We start from the raw sequence: 19,050 nt of genomic DNA, 5'->3' as shown, positions 1-19,050 counted from the left end.
TTCTCATGTCTTCTGGAAAGGATTCGTTAATGCTTCCTGCAAGGTGAAGCAGAAGCCTGCATCCCCAGCTGCACAGAAGTGTTTTAGGGCAGTGTCTCCCTTAAAACCCAAAAATAAAAAAACAGGTCATTCAACAGGCACATGGATTCGAGTACATGTTCAATGATCCCTCCTCCCTGGAGCCTTCCACATGCCCATCTTCCACATTCACAGAGCAATGCTTGGCCATTCTCAAGACCAGGAGACCATGATGCTCATCACCAGGAAGTCAATAAGGAACATGAAGAGAGCAGCATTGATTGCAGAAGGTGGCACATCAAGGATCTTCAGCTCTGCTGCTAGAACACAAGAGCTTAACTTCAGTATTGACTTTTTGCCAACTACCAAGTACGATAGCAGTGTCAAGCCCAATATGCAGATATGCAAGTAGTAGGTGACACCCCGCATCCATTCACAAAAGTGGGCAACATCTGCATCAGAACAAGGAAGTATCTTACCCTTACTCATAAAAATCATCAGAAACAAAATAAAATGGATGCAAGACTTCTCATTTCACTATTAGGTAGCTGTTGGAATTCCCTATTAAATAATACCTCCTCCAAAATAAAAAGTATCTCAGACATGTGTCAACTATTCAATGGATGACATTTTAAAAACTATGGACGTTACTTAATATTTATGTATGCTATATCCCTGCCTAAGGCTCTATGAGAAAGGAGCACATAGAATTGGATCTTTGAAAATCTCACATTTGCTGATAAATATTACTGCTGATCTCAGGCATGGCGAAGTGAAAAGTGGGACTTTGGATATTCCAAGAATGCTATGTTGTGGGATTGGTGTCCCTGATTCATACATAGCATATGGTTTCTATGAAATCCAGTGAGGGAGCAGGAGTAACGAAGCTGATTGCACAGATGACCTCAGGGAATACTGACAGATAGGCCAAATGAAAAATATGCTCCAGCTAACCATTGGTATTTGGGCTTCTGATCCCAGTCCTGTTTTTAAAAAAGGTGCAGACAGGCAGTGTTCATTAAAAACTGTCTACCATGTAAAAGTGGGTAATTTAAATGGCATCTAGTTACACATCTGATAGAATGGTCTGGCAACATATGAATTTCATTCTAACAACAACAACAACAACAAAACATAGAAAATGAGACATAAAGATAAAACCTTGTCTTCACCAGGATGCCTAAAAATAGGTTTTATTTGGCTCATGCCAATAAATATCTTTCAATAGAATTTCTGATTTCTGAATGAATCCATTCAACTTCATACTGCACAGATCACAAGGTTTTCTTTACAGAATATTCTCTTCTTCTTCTTAAAGCCTCACAAAGAAAATGTCTCACAGGACATAGGAGGGCTAAAGTTTGAAGGCATCTAATTGTACTCTAAAACAATTATGAACCTATTCGATCCATTATTAATAAATATCACCACTTTACCACTTGAACCAAATCACAGAAAATTGGAAACAGATGATCATTGGCTTTGATACCTTTACTTCTGTTTCATTACTCAGAGTCGATCAACTCTATACTTCAAGTGACACAGATTTATTACAGAATGCCTAAGATCCTAAGGATCTATTTTAGCTCAGCCCATGGTATTGCTTCATTATTTTATTATTTTGTAAGTAATAAAATATAACTTCATGTTGGATGATATATTCAAGCCATGAATATATCATCCAACATTGTTCTTCCCAAAATATTAGCCCAATTTCTGCGCGCGCTCACTTACTGTTCAGGAATTTTACTAATTGTTTGAAGGTTCTAGAGGACCTGTTAGACTCCTAATGGACAAACCATACAACATACTCCAGAGAACGGACGAGTGCCATAAGAAGAAAATAAGGTCAGCCTACAGCAATGGGCAGCTGCCTGCCCTCGGCTGGGAGGAGCCCTGGCCATGGCACCAGGGCTGCTGGGCAGCAGAAGCCTCCACAGCCCTGCAGGGAGCCTGGAGCACAGCTCTGCCTAACCATGCTCAGCCCTGGACAGATGCACATGAGTTCCCATCACAGGCTCGAGTGTGACAGTCCCAGGTGCATGCCTGTCATGCCAGCCACCAGGGAGGCTGAGGCAAGAGGAACGTTTGAGGTCAGCCTTGGCAACTTAGACCCCGAGGCAAAGGGGAAATACTTTTACAGGGGTCTCTGAGGGTGTAGCTCAGGTAGGTCACTTGCCTCACAGGCTCAAGGCCCTGGGTTCAATCCCCAGAACCCACGTACACACAAAAAGTGAACTTGGAATATTGTTTAAAATGATGGGTCAGGTACACACAAGGACTTCAATATGACCTCTCAGAGGAGCTCAATTTGAGATCAGACTGAACAAAAGACCACCTGGACCATTGACTCAGTGTCTGAAACCCTCTGTGAGCATGAGAAGCACTGCTGGCAAGACACCAGAGGGCCAAAGCACTTGTGCCCCCTGCAGGGGCGTCTCTTGTCTACCGCCAAAGACTGTTCCCCTCCTGGGGCAGCTGAGAGCAAGCTGGGCCTTGGAGCAAGGACTAGTGCTTTAGATATAGACTATGCAAGCAAGGGGCAATGTCTTTAATAAAACTAAAATTAAAAAGTCACATTGAAAAAATTTAAAAAAGAAGAAAATAAGGTCAAGTAGAGGAAGCCCATTTTCACAGGAAAAAATCCCCCAGTGAAAAGCATCAGAATAGATACCAAGAAAAATACCAACAAAAACAGTGTGCTCCCACTATGTATCTACTCAACCTGCAAAAGTTAGAAAGCTAGATAATACAATCCTGGCCACAGGTAGAGCTATGCAGAAGAGCCACCTGGCAGTGCTTAGTCAAAGAAGTAAACATGCACACTTTGACCTAGAAATTCCACCTGTGTGTAAACCAGGCGGTGCTTAAGCAGTTTCACAAGGGGACATGCACAGGGAAATTTATCCTCAGGTTCTTATAGAGTTGTCTGTGCTTACAGGGAGTTGATGGTTGTCAAGATGCCCACAGCTGCGAAAGTCAAAAGCTAAAAAAATAATAGATGCCAACCTGGATATATTAAGAATCCCGTATCTATGATCACCTTCATAAGGTAGCTTCCCAACTTCTATGTGGAAGTGAGTTTCTCCTTGGCCCTTACACTGTTGTGGAGACCACTAGGAGTTCAGCTTTGTGCAGGATCATCTGACCTGGACTTTTGGCCAGACCTGTACAGCCCTCACACATGCTCAGATGCTACAGGACTTTTCAGACCAGTCCAGACAACAGTAGGCATCCATTCATTGTCTGCACTCTACAGATTCCTAGATGCACGACATTCATTACCATCAAATGCAGAATTTTCATCAAAAACTAATATATATATCATTCCAATCTGAATCAAGAAAATCGGAAATATCCCCAAATCCAAAGAGTGGATACCCATTGTGATGCTACAAGTTGAAAATTCCACAGCTGACCTCATGGGATGGTTCACAGTCAAAAGACAGCTGCATGAAAAATATTACATGACCTTCCTGCTATGTGAAAAGTGGCATGTGAAGTACACATGCATGTCTTCCTCAGACATGGGTTCATTTGCAAGACACCTTGTGCAATTGAAAATACTCCAAAAGGGGAGAAATCAGAACCATGTCTCCAAAGTATTTCAGCAGAGACCAACTCCATCTGTCTATCTATCTCTCAGTGAGTGTGTGTGCTCTTGTGTGTGTTTGTGTGTCTTTGTTTGTGTTTGTACCATCACAGCTGATACTTCATTGCCCCCATTGGAAAACTGACTCAGATAATGCCATCTGCCAAACTCCTAAAAACCAAAGTTCTTGCTGATAGAATGAAACATTCCTTCCTGTTGGTTTGGATGTGTCCTTTAGGAATCACTGCTACATTTAGTATACTCAAATCATCACAGTAGATCAGGTAACAAAAACATATATATTTTAAAATAATAATAATATATTAATGGAAACAACAAATACAGGATAGAGTAACAACTGTGTTACTAAACAAGGTCAAGGACAATGGCAAACTATAGATTCAAACTTTGAAGAAAATAGTAATCAATGTAAATATTCCTGGGCTGCCTCAGCCCCGCCCAGGCACACAGCAACAGAATGGTTTTGCAAGCATCCTCAGGAGGGCAGGAGCCTTCTTTGCAGGACGAGAGGGAGGTTGAGGCTCGATCCACCCATCATTCTTTTGGGAGAGGCTCCTTTTCCTCAGCACAAAGTTGGATTTTTTGTGAGGATTCTTGGCATAAAATACGTTGGCCTCTGCTGGAATCCTCAGCTCTGGGGAGAGAGGGGTGTACAAAAAGAAGGTGGCACTCAGGAGGTGCTCCCTAGGACACGCCAACATCTGAGAGCCTGTGCCAGAAAAGGCCAGAGCCACACACCTGAGAGCTCTCCAATTCAGCACCAATACCAACAAAGACAGCCTCCACAGTCCTCCCTGAGGAAGAACTAGGCAGAGCACTTCAACAGACCTAATGTCTGTTCCTACCGAAGGCTTTGGACTCCAGAATATCTCAGGTCCTCTTGCATCTGCCAAAGCACACCACTAGGGTTTGCATCTGAAATCTCCCACAAAAGGCTCCTGTGCCGAAGATTCAGTCCCCACATGAGCCATCTTCATAGGTGGGTTTGGAGGGAAGCATTGGATGGTGAGTGCTCTGATGTCAACATGAAATTCTCATTCAAGATGAATACACTACTGGGGGGTGGGAGGGACTGGAAGAAAGGTTGAGCATGGTTGGAGTAAGACCTAAACAGGGTTGTGCCCTGGGCAACAGTACCTTGTTCCTGTTGGCTCCACTGAATCCTCATTCTCCAAGGAGAGGTCCTCCCTCTCCATCTTTCTCTCTCTCCCTCTCTGCCAGCCTCGTTCTCTCTCTCCCAGTCTATGCCTTTGTGGCAAGGGCTGAGGAGCTCTCCACTGCCACACACTAGAGCTTTATGGACAGCCTCAGTGCACAACCAAAGAGAAAGCTATGAAACCCAGAGAAAAAAGGCCTAGGATTCCTCCTCTGAGTTATTTTCCTCAAGTATGGCCACAGTGAGGACAGGCTGACCAGCGCGGATACCACGTTAGAGCCATGCTTCTGCATTGGTGGAGCCAGCCTCCATGTGAACCAGGCTTCTGAGAATGGAGGCCACATTCCAAATACTGCCCTACTGAGAACAATGGTTCCAAAGACCAGCAAAGGGACTGCTTCCCTCCAACATGGTGTATGGCCCAGTGGTGCCATGACCCCGAGTGGGGGAATACAACAGCCGCTTCTCCTTCCTCTGAACATGTGTTTCCTGTCGCCCTCCTCTAACCTAGAGCCTGTTCTCCATCCCTTCTGGGTTGGATGTGGAGATCTCTGCTATGAATTTCTTAGGCTACCAAGGCCCCAGACAGACTTCCTCTTCCATAGACTCTACTAACCTAACAGTAGGTTAAGATAGGAGACAAGTGATCCTAGAACTCATAGGGATGGTGGTCTTCAGGGTACATAGGCTGGGATAATGGCTGCTGTGGTGTTTGGCTCACAAAAACCAACCAACCAACCAACGAAAAAGCGCTGGCATTATTATCAGATGAGCTCTGTGGCTACGTGCTCAGGAAGCCCTCATCTGACTTTAGTTAGGGATCACAACCTGGCTATTGTGATCACTCCTTGCCTAGTGGACTCAGGTGCGTAAGACCATGGAATTTATGCAAAAACAGATGATTCAGGCTGTCTCCCAGGCTGTGTTTTCTTCCCAATTTCATCCTGTTACTGCTTGCTAGAATCCTGGCAATGCTCTGCCCAGGCAGTGGTTTTTTGGTCACACAGAAGGCTTTCAATAGTACTGCTTCAGTCCACAAAATGCCAGTTCCCTCTTTAGCCCATGCATTCCCATGTTCCTTTGAAACCACTCCTATCCCAGACCATGAAAACATACTGCTCCTGGAGAGAGGCTTTCCTCCTCACTCCTCAAAGATGTCAGCTTTGGATGCCTGTTCATGTCCAGGGGAGGGCACCTGGTGGGGAGCCGCAATATCCACCGGGGTATACCATTGGACCTCAAGACCTTCCACCAGCAGAAGTGCAGTTGGCTTTGTGCACGAACCCAACACACCTGTTGGAGTGTTCTTGGGGGTCAGAGACTAGTCTTTGTTGCTAAGAGTTGACCTGAGTCCACATCCTGACCCTTGCTCTCTGCTATCTGATTGTCTCACTTACTCTGACGGCGAGAGATGATTTGGCCCAGCTCATAATCCTCTGGATTCTCCTCAGTAAGGAAGTGTAGGTCGAGGGCGCTGCGGATGACGACAGGAGCCCTATCGTGGCAGGTCACCTGGAGCAGCATGGGAGACAGGCCTTCAGGAAATGGGCCTTGAAGTGACTACTCAAGGACAGTGGGCAGGGGCATTCTGGAGGCACCTCCACTCTAAATACAAGGGCAACATCCATGACCCTACTACCCGAGGCTGACCTCCTGCTCATCGTGTGGGCTCTTCCCACAGGCTACTAGCCCAATCCTTGTACATAGGACTTCCTGGGCCTGCCATTGCTCTTTGTGGAGCTGCACTCCTCTCGGAGTGAAAGGACCCCACTACCTGCATACAGATGCAATCTCATCCCACAAGTTGGGAGGAATGGGACAATAGCCTCCAAGATCCCAGGTCTGCCCGAGGATGCAGGCGGCATTGGGAATGGCCTAGGCACAAAACCTAGAGGCTTTGGTCTGGATTGCCAGGGCCAAAAACAGACCCAGGAACATGACCACACACAGGAGAGCTGAAAGATAGCCACGAGAGCTCCTGGCCTCCAGAGGCTCAGTGCTGGCTGGGATGTAGGAGGGCACCTCATCCGGCAAGGGTGGTCATTGGGTTACCTGGACATTTAGTGTGCTTGCTCCACATCCATATCGACTCTGCAGAGAGACTCTCTCAGCTCCTTGTTCAAGGAACATGGAGAACCTCACACTGCTGTCCTCCTCCATAGACGTCAGCATCCCATACAAGGGAACCTGCAACCTAGTTCCTGTCCTATTCTCATCTGTCACCCATACCTGTCCCTGCCCTTCTGGACTGCATGCTGCCACCTGACACACAGACTCCCTCAGACATGGCAGTGGACAAGCTGCTGCACTCGCTCATCTCAGCTCCAGCCCTTCACACTGACCTCTCCCTTCTTGATTCCCATCTATCCTCCTGATCATCCAGAAGCTCCAAATTCAAGAGGGCATGAGTAGTCCATGGTATTGGACCAGTGTCTGCTCCCCACCCAGGTGTAAGCACCACGGGACACCCCTGCTCCCAGGCTTACCAGAACACTCTTGGCCATCTCTGGACTTTGTGTTTCTAAGTGGACACGAATTAAGCAGGTGTCTCCCACCTGCTTGTGGGAAAGCGGCCTGGAGGACTTGCAGGTTGATTCTGAGAACTGTGGGGGATGGAACATCAGCAAACCCAGAAACAGAAAGCCACCCCAGACTGTCAGTTGGCTCTATGGGCTTCCAGCAAATATGTCCAGGTGCTGAGGCTTCTTATTTCCTCAGGTCGGAGTGGAATGGCAGCACATGCACAGCTTGAATAAGGTAGGTGTTTACCTCCTTTCCCTTGACCTGGGGGCGTTTCCTCACCATGAAATATTGTATTCCCAGATTCATGGACGGACACACGAGTGAGTGGTCAGAGACCTTGATTTCTGCAGAGGGAAGTGGAGAGAATTGTTAGGTGGCACTCAAGGATTATACCACAAAACACCCACAACCCCTGAGAGTCTCCGCCAGGCCCATCACACTTTGGTATTTTGGGGCCAAGGCCCACTTTCTCTTGGCTGTCAGTTATCCTGAGCCCACTGTGGATCATGTCTCCCCACTGTCTGATTGTCCTACTTACTCTCATCCTCAGACATCATATACAGCAGCTCAAAGTTGTCCACATCCTCATGCTGCAACAAATTTTGGTCCAAGGCCCTGCGGATGAGGCTTGTCACCGTCTCCTGAAAGGTCACCTGGATCAGGGTGGGACAAATGTCATCAGAGAATGGCTTTTAGAAGAGCTACCCAGAAGACTGTGGTCAAACATTCAGGAGAAATCTCAGCTACATATACAAGGGCACAATCTTGTTATCCTGCTACCTGAGTGTGTCCTCCATATACCACCTGGGTTCTTGCAATGTGCTACTAGAACAATCCTGGTACAAATATCTGCCTGTACCTGCCATCTCCCCTCCCCCTGGGGAGCCACATTCCACTCATGTCAAAGGACCAAACTGCCTATGCACAGACACACTCTCATCTCACTGAGATGAGAGCAATGGGCCAGGGATCTGCGCACCAAGTGTGATCTGGGATGCAGGCTGCCTTTGTGGGTGCAAGAGGCAGATGCACTGAAAATTTGGGTCCTGACTGCCACGACACAAAACAGACTCAGATACAAGAGTGTGCACTTGAGTGCTTCATGATAGCTTTGAGAGGCCCTGGCCTCTGGAAGCTCAGTGCGGGTCTGGTTGTAATGATGTACTTGACTCAGCACTGGCAGTCACTGAACATGTCTCCTCTGCAGCTGGACACCTGCAGCATTAGCGTGTCTACTGCACATCCATAGAAATTCTGCCAAGAACCCCTTTAGCTCCGTATTTACCTACATGCAAAGCCTAACATTCCGAAGCTTTGGCATGACCCCCCAGGTGATCCCGACCCCAAATTCCTACACCTAGTCATGCTAAGGAGGTTCTCTTCCCTGCCACCAGGAACACATCCCCTCCTACACATGTGACAAGTCACTGCCACCTCCTCTGCTCCAACTTCACTCATTGAGAATACCAAGTTCTAGGCACTGCAGCCTGCACCCTGGACATATCTCTGCCTTCATCTGTCCACAGCACTTCCGTCTGCACTTCTGGCCTGCAAAACCCACAATACACAGGCCCACTCACCACTGAAGCTGGGCATGCTGATGCTCTCCCTCCTCAGGTCAAGCCCTTAAGACGGACCTCTCTCTTCTTTATTTCCCACCATAGCCCTGGGGTTGGCTGTGTCTCCTGCCTTCCACTGTGTGGACACCCAGGAGGCAGCCCTGCTGTCGGGCTTACCGGGATGCGCTTTGTCTCCCTCAGGCTCTGTCCCTCTAGGAGGACGTGAACAACGCGGCTGTCTTCCACCTGCTCGCTGGAGTGAAGCAGTGAGGAGCTGCTACTCACAGCTGCTGGGGTCCTGGATGCCACTGCCACAGAAGGTTCCAAGAACTGTGGGGGATGACAACATCAGCAAAGCCCAGCAACTGCACCCCACCCAGCCTGGCAGTTGGCTCTGTGGGCATTCTACAACATCCATCCAGAACCTGAGGTTCTTGTCCCCTTGGAGGATGTGGAGTGGCACCAGGAGTAAAGACTGAAGAAGGTGGCTGTTTTGGGAACAAGAGATCCAGCACCTGCTGGGTGGGGATGAAATCCCAGGAGATTAACCCCATGTTGCTGCTGAAATGTAGGTTCCTCCCACAAATGACAGGCAGGAGCTCATTCCTAAGCTGGTCCTGCCTGTAAGGTTCAAGGCTCTGAACCCTGAAGGGCTCCTCCGTGTTCTGATCATTTTCACCCTGGGTTGGGACCAAGAATGGTGGGTTCAAAATGGAAATGGTGACAAACAGAAAAATGACTTGTGCCAATACACTAGAGTCAAAGCACAATGGGACAGTTCCCATCAGTACAAACACACACACACACACACACACACACACACACACACACACACACAGAGTCAGAATAGGAGTCCTGGGCCATTCATCAGGGATCAGACTAGAGGGCCTGCTGGGCTCACCTGCCCTGTGCTACTCACTGTTACTCTTGAGCTCCTCTGCAACAATCGCCAGAGGCTCTGGCGTCTAAGATGAAGCCTCACCCAGTGTATCCACAAAAGGGCTAGTTGGCCCCCCTGAGATTCCTGGGAGCCTGAGGCTCAGCATTGTCTGCAACCACAGGAGAACATCCTTCTCCCTCCAGTGGCTCCAACCAAGTGAGCTCGGATGGCTTGGTCAGTGAAGTGGGTGCCTGGATACCAGGGTTCCATGTTCTGTTTGATCCATTGTCAAGGCAATGATGTCATTTCCTGTGCCCATACCTGAGCCTCTTTTCACATAAGACCACTTTCAACAGCCCTATGGGCTGCCGATTTCTCCTCCATGCCTACCCATCTCAGGTGCGCAGGTGTTCACCAACAACTACCCAAACATCCCCACCAGCGTCTGCCCCGCTTGGTGCCACTAGAGTTCCAGCTTGGAGCCTTCAAAAATGCATTCACAACCAGTCCTTCCCTCTCAGCAGCTTTTGGACCCTGGTCCCATCATTGTGCAACTCATGGTGTGCCCAGTCTTTTCTGGAAAGTAGGGTAGCATCTAATCTCTAGGGTTTATTGTGTCTATTGGCCCATAACACCCTCTGTTCTCTCTGAAACCAGAGATGGGACTCACAGGTGGCTAAAGCACAAATGTAGAGATGGGATAATCACAAGAAAGGGAGAGACAAAGAATGCACCCTAACTCAATCAGGCCTGTGTCCCACACAGGGACATGGCCAATGTCCGTCCCATCGTGGCTGCAGTTCCCTCTCTACACCATGGCAAGTTGGAGGGGACTGAGATGCAGAGGCTGCTCCCCTCTGCCATACAACTCCCCAAGGCTTCTCCTAAGATTTCAAAAGGGCCAAGTGTGTCTAGTGTTGGGGTCTCACAGAGACTCCGAGGTACCACAGCATCCTGCTGCCCAGAACCGGTTCACCCCTCACCTCAAGGGGGCTCAGCCTCTGGATTCATGGGAATTGAAGTGGGTACAGGTGATGGGATATCACCTCCAAGACTGAGTTATGCCAAGTCCATGACCCCTGTCTGCATCCCTGTCTCCAGCACCACTCCCCCCTCTCTCTTTCCTCCTCAGAGCAAACAAATCCATTTAGCAAGTGTGTCCTGTGATAAAGACATGACGGTCACCCATCCTCTCATTACAAAAACACTGAGGCTCAGCCAACATGGATCCTACAGGGAACACAGGCATAAACTCAGACTCCGATCCTCCCAGCCGAGCCTCAGTGGAGCCTGGACTCCCAGCCTCCTGAGTCAAGGAAACAGAGGTTCCTAGCCGAGCCACCTTGGATGCAGCCGCACACAAACTGAACTCATCAATGCCCCTTGCTCTCAGTTGTGAGTAAGAGGGGAAGTGGTGTTTCACAACCCTGGACATCAAGTGCAGTCTCCAGGCTTTGGGGTGTGCCCTGGCCTCTGTCTATCTGCCCAGGCTCTCCAACCCACACTGGCCTCTTACCCAACCTCCTCCTAGGGCCAAACTCAATCCTGCCTCTCAATTTCTGCTGCCTTCCCCAACACACTGCTCCCCAAAATGAGCAGGGCTGGCTCTCGGTTATCATGCTGGTGCCAGCAGCAATGCCACCCCACTGACATAATTCTGAGTCCCAACCTAGGCACTCCAGCTGTCTTTGCCACACCTGGCCTGTTTGGGCTCTGGCTCTTGCTCTTTTCTTTCATGTGCATGTGTTTTGAGGTTTTGAGTTTCTCCCACTGCAGAACTGCAGCTGTGGCAGGGTAGAGCTCATGAGGGTGACATTCTGAGCCACATCCAATCCCATCAGGACTGTTCACTGGGGTGACTGCTGGAACACAGTGATGAGTGAACACATGGGAGGTGGTTGGACCCACCTTGCCTCTGAGTGGCTTCCTTTCAGGACAGGAATGTAGGCATGGGAGCCCCTGGCGTGGGATGCTTTGCACAAGGCGTGACCATGGGCTCTCTTTCCTGGCAAAAATGGCTCCACTCAGCATGGAGAGCACTGTCATTCCTGGTGGCTAACAACAGCCCTGGACCCCAGAAAGGAACCCACACTCAAGATTAACGTCTGAGTGTGCGTGTCCTCGAGGAAATGAGGTCTCCTGATCCCAGGTGCAAAGGGGTAAGTCCTCTAACTCCAGGGGCCATGAAGGGACATCTGAGTTTCCCTCGTCCTTCTTTCCCTCTCTAACTAACCACAGTTAGGACCCTGGCCTCATTCCCCAGTGAGGATCATTAGGCTCCATAAAGGACAGTCTCTAAGATGCTCAGTGGACCAACACCCTCTGCACAACCCATAACCCTATTCACCCAAGAGGCAAGAGGATTTCTATTCAGGAAAACCAGGAAAGGGAGAGCCTTTCTCAAGGACACAAGGACATTAGTGAGTGAGGGAGTGATTAATGGATGGAGAACTATTTCCAACACCAACTTCCAGGAGCATATATGGCCCCCTGGAGAATTCTGCAGTGTGTTGGTGATTAAGGAGAACGTGTGAATTCAGGGGTCACTAGGTCCTCTCAGCCATAAGGAGGGAAACTGCCATAAAGGAACTAGGACAAGGGTGCGAGGAATGCTCACTGGTGGGAGATCGGAAGGAAGGAAAGTGTACTCATTAGAAAAGTGTCGCCTGAAAATTCTTAGCCAGCCAAAAGTCGTGCGAACTTGTGTGGGAAAAGAGTCTTTGCACAGTGATGAAGCTAAGAGCTCACATGATGGAACACAGCATCAACTGGGACCAAATCCAATATCTGATATTCTTGTAGGAAGAGGAGAGTCTGGACCCAGATACCAGGGAGACTGGGGGATACCGGATATGTGAGGTTGGAGCCAGGGCGGGATGCCCATATGGGAACCACAGATCGTGGGCAGCAATAGGAGAGTGGGCAAGGGCTGGGAGAGTTGGGGAGACAGTCCCCTTGAAACCTGGGAGGGGTTATGGCACTGGGACAGCCCAACACCTACTGTGTTGAGCCTCTGGAGCTCAACGGAAGACACTTCCTCTGTTGTCGGCCACCCAGTTAACAGAGTTTGGTTGCAGCAGCCTAGGACCCAGCTGAAGGTCTGAGCATGTTGGCCATGCAGGTTGGATCTGGACCACAGACACCCTCATCAGAGATTGTAGGGTCTCAGCCCTGAGGCAAGACAGGCACTAAGTCAGGCCAGGTGGGGAAACGGATAGGCACACACTCTGGGGGCTGGTGCCTGTGTTACTGGGAGCACTTCTGATCGCAATTCCCTGATCTGCTGCCAACACAGGCTACAGAGGAGGGTACAGAAACACAGACCACGGATCTGCCCCACTCAGTGGGCCCAGGCCAACACCACACCCAGCAGCCTCGTGCCATACCCAATGAGTCTCGAAGCGGCCCCCTCTTCCCATCCTGAGAGCTCTTCCCTTCCTCATGTGCCAATAGCTCCCTACTGTCACTGGCAATATCTACTCTGTGAGATGTCAACATCCGTGGGTACTGTTCTCTCATCCCAGGACAGTGTGGTCCCACACACCCTGGTGAAATGGGCCACCTGGAGGCTGGACCTGGAGGTTGTTGAGGCTGAATGGCAGCGGTGGTCCTCTGGCACTTAATATTATTTAAGTTAAAAAAAAAACAAAAACAAAAACAAAAAACGGGTCTTGGTGCTCAAAAATGTTTGATTTGCATATTCTCATCCCCTAACCCCAATATTTTCATTATTTCCTCACATATGAAATCTTACTAGCATAAAGGTAATTTCGTATTAAACAAAGTGGATTGAAATAACATTGGTAAAAATAATCAATCACCATACTTTCAATTTTTGTTCTGCTTTCCTATTAGAAACCACTTGGATACAAGAGAACAGAGGACAGACTCATGGAAATGCTTGAAATGACAAGAAGCTCCCACTCAAGCTCAGCATTCAGTCCTGGACAGGGTAAGACCAGGCCACTTTGACATCTGTGCCAAAGAGTCTACCAGACAGAATCCTCTGACTGATCCCTGACTGAGCCATAGGAACTGGCTAGAAAAGCCTTCACATCCTCAATACATTCTTCACGTCAGAATACTTGACAACCATTGATATCCATCTCTCGTTAACTTGCTCCCCAGCCAACCATTCTTCAACAAATTCAAAGGAGTAACTCATGCAAGCACACAGAAAGGGGTGTTCACTACACACATCCATGTGCGAAAAAGACAACTGGTATTTCTTGTTTGGGCTATTTCAAATGAAATCCCTTCTGCATGACCTCCACAAACTAAAGGAAAACATTTGTGAAATTCCCACGTAGAAGACAAGATACACTTGCCAAGGAGGCAGTGGCAAGAATTTTGACACTCCAAATGTAGAGTGTGTGTTTAGGAAGCAGTCACAGTTTCCATGAGAGAGTCCCATGAAATCAATTAGGAAGATCCATGCTCTAGCCCTACCATGCAAGTGATGTGACTTGAAAGAGTCACTTAGTCTTAGTAACCATCATCACTAACAACTAAGTCAATGAATAAAGGTCCTCAGGTGCCAAGCTACAAAATGTGGGATGAGCATGGATGAGGATGGGTGGGAGAAGTCTCCAACTCTAACACAATTAGGGAAGGATGTGCTTACCTCAAGTGGCTGGGGGGCTGGGATCCTGCCACAGAGGGGGATTCCAAACCTCACATCCCCTGACCCAGGCCAGAAGACCAGGTAGAGTCCAAGGACCCTGGGGTGGCCCAATGGCAATAAAGGTCAAAAGGAACTAGGGATCTGCCTGGTCCCTCAATCCCCTACTCTGAGCAGGGCTGCATGACGAGGCCAGAGGCCATCCACAGCAATCTGCCTTTACAGGAAAACAGGGACTGCAGGCTGCCTCTGGCTCACTGAATCAGGGTGGTGTTTTCATAAAGCAAGACCACTTCCTCACATTTGACCAGCAGCTCATGTGTTGACAGCACAATGACTGACTTGACTCAGGCCCTGATGAATGAAGTAGAAAATTCATAGCAAACCCATCTTTAGCTCTTCCACATCATCAGGGGCTCTGATTCAATTCCGTCCAGAAAGGTGTCTGAAATGATTTCTAAACATGCTGGGGACTCACCTCTGTGTGGAACTTTTCAGGAAAAAGGGGATCAAATCTCATGAAGCAACTCTTCTCTCTTCTAGCCCATGGGCAATGCAAGGAACCTGCATGATACCAGAGGCTCACTTCTCTCTTCTCATGTCTTCTGGAAAGGATTCGTTAATGCTTCCTGCAAGGTGAAGCAGAAGCCTGCATCCCCAGCTGCACAGAAGTGTTTTAGGGCAGTGTCTCCCTTAAAACCCAAAAATAAAAAAACAGGTCATTCAACAGGCACATGGATTCGAGTACATGTTCAATGATCCCTCCTCCCTGGAGCCTTCCACATGCCCATCTTCCACATTCACAGAGCAATGCTTGGCCATTCTCAAGACCAGGAGACCATGATGCTCATCACCAGGAAGTCAATAAGGAACATGAAGAGAGCAGCATTGATTGCAGAAGGTGGCACATCAAGGATCTTCAGCTCTGCTGCTAGAACACAAGAGCTTAACTTCAGTATTGACTTTTTGCCAACTACCAAGTACGATAGCAGTGTCAAGCCCAATATGCAGATATGCAAGTATTAGGTGACACCCCGCATCCATTCACAAAAGTGGGCAACATCTGCATCAGAACAAGGAAGTATCTTACCCTTACTCATAAAAATCATCAGAAACAAAATAAAATGGATGCAAGACTTCTCATTTCACTATTAGGTAGCTGTTGGAATTCCCTATTAAATAATAACTCCTCCAAAATAAAAAGTATCTCAGACATGTGTCAACTATTCAATGGATGACATTTTAAAAACTATGGACGTTACTTAATATTTATGTATGCTATATCCCTGCCTAAGGCTCTATGAGAAAGGAGCACATAGAATTGGATCTTTGAAAATCTCACATTTGCTGATAAATATTACTGCTGATCTCAGGCATGGCGAAGTGAAAAGTGGGACTTTGGATATTCCAAGAATGCTATGTTGTGGGATTGGTGTCCCTGATTCATACATAGCATATGGTTTCTATGAAATCCAGTGAGGGAGCAGGAGTAACGAAGCTGATTGCACAGATGACCTCAGGGAATACTGACAGATAGGCCAAATGAAAAATATGCTCCAGCTAACCATTGGTATTTGGGCTTCTGATCCCAGTCCTGTTTTTAAAAAAGGTGCAGACAGGCAGTGTTCATTAAAAACTGTCTACCATGTAAAAGTGGGTAATTTAAATGGCATCTAGTTACACATCTGATAGAATGGTCTGGCAACATATGAATTTCATTCTAACAACAACAACAACAACAAAACATAGAAAATGAGACATAAAGATAAAACCTTGTCTTCACCAGGATGCCTAAAAATAGGTTTTATTTGGCTCATGCCAATAAATATCTTTCAATAGAATTTCTGATTTCTGAATGAATCCATTCAACTTCATACTGCACAGATCACAAGGTTTTCTTTACAGAATATTCTCTTCTTCTTCTTAAAGCCTCACAAAGAAAATGTCTCACAGGACATAGGAGGGCTAAAGTTTGAAGGCATCTAATTGTACTCTAAAACAATTATGAACCTATTCGATCCATTATTAATAAATATCACCACTTTACCACTTGAACCAAATCACAGAAAATTGGAAACAGATGATCATTGGCTTTGATACCTTTACTTCTGTTTCATTACTCAGAGTCGATCAACTCTATACTTCAAGTGACACAGATTTATTACAGAATGCCTAAGATCCTAAGGATCTATTTTAGCTCAGCCCATGGTATTGCTTCATTATTTTATTATTTTGTAAGTAATAAAATATAACTTCATGTTGGATGATATATTCAAGCCATGAATATATCATCCAACATTGTTCTTCCCAAAATATTAGCCCAATTTCTGCGCGCGCTCACTTACTGTTCAGGAATTTTACTAATTGTTTGAAGGTTCTAGAGGACCTGTTAGACTCCTAATGGACAAACCATACAACATACTCCAGAGAACGGACGAGTGCCATAAGAAGAAAATAAGGTCAGCCTACAGCAATGGGCAGCTGCCTGCCCTCGGCTGGGAGGAGCCCTGGCCATGGCACCAGGGCTGCTGGGCAGCAGAAGCCTCCACAGCCCTGCAGGGAGCCTGGAGCACAGCTCTGCCTAACCATGCTCAGCCCTGGACAGATGCACATGAGTTCCCATCACAGGCTCGAGTGTGACAGTCCCAGGTGCATGCCTGTCATGCCAGCCACCAGGGAGGCTGAGGCAAGAGGAACGTTTGAGGTCAGCCTTGGCAACTTAGACCCCGAGGCAAAGGGGAAATACTTTTACAGGGGTCTCTGAGGGTGTAGCTCAGGTAGGTCACTTGCCTCACAGGCTCAAGGCCCTGGGTTCAATCCCCAGAACCCACGTACACACAAAAAGTGAACTTGGAATATTGTTTAAAATGATGGGTCAGGTACACACAAGGACTTCAATATGACCTCTCAGAGGAGCTCAATTTGAGATCAGACTGAACAAAAGACCACCTGGACCATTGACTCAGTGTCTGAAACCCTCTGTGAGCATGAGAAGCACTGCTGGCAAGACACCAGAGGGCCAAAGCACTTGTGCCCCCTGCAGGGGCGTCTCTTGTCTACCGCCAAAGACTGTTCCCCTCCTGGGGCAGCTGAGAGCAAGCTGGGCCTTGGAGCAAGGACTAGTGCTTTAGATATAGACTATGCAAGCAAGGGGCAATGTCTTTAATAAAACTAAAATTAAAAAGTCACATTGAAAAAATTTAAAAAAGAAGAAAATAAGGTCAAGTAGAGGAAGCCCATTTTCACAGGAAAAAATCCCCCAGTGAAAAGCATCAGAATAGATACCAAGAAAAATACCAACAAAAACAGTGTGCTCCCACTATGTATCTACTCAACCTGCAAAAGTTAGAAAGCTAGATAATACAATCCTGGCCACAGGTAGAGCTATGCAGAAGAGCCACCTGGCAGTGCTTAGTCAAAGAAGTAAACATGCACACTTTGACCTAGAAATTCCACCTGTGTGTAAACCAGGCGGTGCTTAAGCAGTTTCACAAGGGGACATGCACAGGGAAATTTATCCTCAGGTTCTTATAGAGTTGTCTGTGCTTACAGGGAGTTGATGGTTGTCAAGATGCCCACAGCTGCGAAAGTCAAAAGCTAAAAAAATAATAGATGCCAACCTGGATATATTAAGAATCCCGTATCTATGATCACCTTCATAAGGTAGCTTCCCAACTTCTATGTGGAAGTGAGTTTCTCCTTGGCCCTTACACTGTTGTGGAGACCACTAGGAGTTCAGCTTTGTGCAGGATCATCTGACCTGGACTTTTGGCCAGACCTGTACAGCCCTCACACATGCTCAGATGCTACAGGACTTTTCAGACCAGTCCAGACAACAGTAGGCATCCATTCATTGTCTGCACTCTACAGATTCCTAGATGCACGACATTCATTACCATCAAATGCAGAATTTTCATCAAAAACTAATATATATATCATTCCAATCTGAAACAAGAAAATCGGAAATATCCCCAAATCCAAAGAGTGGATCCCCATTGTGATGCTACAAGTTGAAAATTCCACAGCTGACCTCATGGGATGGTTCACAGTCAAAAGACAGCTGCATGAAAAATATTACATGACCTTCCTGCTATGTGAAAAGTGGCATGTGAACTACACATGCATGTCTTCCTCAGACATGGGTTCATTTGCAAGACACCTTGTGCAATTGAAAATACTCCAAAAGGGGAGAAATCAGAACCATGTCTCCAAAGTATTTCAGCAGAGACCAACTCCATCTGTCTATCTATCTCTCAGTGAGTGTGTGTGCTCTTGTGTGTGTTTGTGTGTCTTTGTTTGTGTTTGTACCATCACAGCTGATACTTCATTGCCCCCATTGGAAAACTGACTCAGATAATGCCATCTGCCAAACTCCTAAAAACCAAAGTTCTTGCTGACAGAATGAAACATTCCTTCCTGTTGGTTTGGATGTGTCCTTTAGGAATCACTGCTACATTTAGTATACTCAAATCATCACAGTAGATCAGGTAACAAAAACATATATATTTTAAAATAATAATAATATATTAATGGAAACAACAAATACAGGATAGAGTAACAACTGTGTTACTAAACAAGGTCAAGGACAATGGCAAACTATAGATTCAAACTTTGAAGAAAATAGTAATCAATGTAAATATTCCTGGGCTGCCTCAGCCCCGCCCAGGCACACAGCCCCAG

Source organism: Urocitellus parryii, chromosome Y (genome assembly GCF_045843805.1).
Source record: "Urocitellus parryii isolate mUroPar1 chromosome Y, mUroPar1.hap1, whole genome shotgun sequence".
NCBI lineage: Eukaryota > Metazoa > Chordata > Mammalia > Rodentia > Sciuridae > Urocitellus > Urocitellus parryii.
This window is presented reverse-complemented; position numbering follows the sequence as displayed.